We start from the raw sequence: 1,316 nt of genomic DNA on the forward strand, positions 1-1,316 counted from the left end.
TTATAGGTGTTTCCATAGGGTCCACCCATGTAATTCACCGCTGCTATTGCAGGGTTCTTAGGATCATAAGCTTCTTCTTCGGAAGATGCCTCTTTAGTACTGTTGGATGCAGCTTGCAATCCATTCAGACTCTGAGAAATCATATTGACTTGCTGAGGTAATATTTTGTTCTGAGCCAATATGGCATTCAGAGCATCAATTTCAAGAACTCCCTTCCTCTGAGGTGTCCCATTACTCACAGGATTCCTTTCAGAAATGTACATGAACTGGTTGTTTGTAACCATGTCAATGAGTTTCTGAGCTTCTGCAGGCGTTTTCTTTAGGTGAATAGATCCACCTGCAGAATGGTCCAGTGACATCTTTGATAATTCATACAGACCATCATAAAATATATCCAAGATGGTCCATTCTGAAAGCATGTCAGAAGGACACTTTTTGGTCAGTTGCTTATATCTCTCCCAAGCTTCATAGAGGGATTCACCTTCTTTCTATTTGAAGGTTTGAACATCCACTCTAAGCTTGCTAAGCTTTTGAGGATGAAAGAACTTGGCTAAGAAAGTCGTGACCAGCTTATCCCAAGAGTTCAGGCTGTCTTTAGGTTGAGAGTCCAACCATATTCTAGCTCTGTCTCTTACAGCAAATGGGAAAAGCATAAGCCTGTAGACCTCGTGATCAACTCCATTGGTCTTAACAGTATCACATATTTGTAAGAATTCAGTTAAGAACTGAAAAGGATCTTCTGATGGAAGTCCATAAAACTTGCAGTTTTGTTGCATCAGAGAAACTAATTGGGGCTTTAGCTCAAAATTGTTTGCTCCAATGGCAGGATTGAGATGCTTCTTCCATGTAAATTGGAATTTGGTGCAGTAAAGTAACCAAGCATCTTCCTTGTATTGTTATTATTTTCGGCCATGTCTCCTTCTTTTTTGAAAATTTCTGTCAGATTTTCTCCAGAGAGTTGTGCTTTAGCTTCCCTTAGCTTCCTCTTCAGAGTCCTTTCAGGTTCAGGATCAGCTTCAACAAGAATGTTCTTATCCTTGTTCCTGCTCATATGAAAAATAAGAGAACACAAAAGGAAATATGGAATCCTTTATGTCACAGTATAGAGATTCCTTATGTAAGTATAAGAAGAGAAGAATAGAAGAGGAAAAAGATGAGAATTCAAACACAGAATAGAAGAGTGGGTTCGAATTTTTGAGTGAAAGAGGGATGGTAGTAGATAATTAAATAATTAAAAGGAGATGAGAGAGGGAAGAATTCGAAAATTAAATAAAATAAAATAAAAAAATATTTTTGTTTTCAAATTTAAAATTTGA

The 1,316-nt window shown here is 37.4% G+C and overlaps 1 non-coding gene across 1 annotated transcript; it reads left to right on the forward strand.

Moving 5' to 3' along the window:
- The first annotated feature begins 413 nt into the window (after window positions 1–413).
- LOC148580239 (small nucleolar RNA R71) lies at window positions 414–521 on the forward strand. Its single transcript, XR_015897224.1, has one exon. It is a non-coding gene; the product is annotated as a small nucleolar RNA R71 (small nucleolar RNA).
- Window positions 522–1,316: the final 795 nt, after the last annotated feature.

This window comes from Arachis ipaensis, chromosome B10 (genome assembly GCF_059453495.1).
Source record: "Arachis ipaensis isolate K30076 ecotype BB chromosome B10, ASM5945349v1, whole genome shotgun sequence".
Classification (NCBI taxonomy): domain Eukaryota; kingdom Viridiplantae; phylum Streptophyta; class Magnoliopsida; order Fabales; family Fabaceae; genus Arachis; species Arachis ipaensis.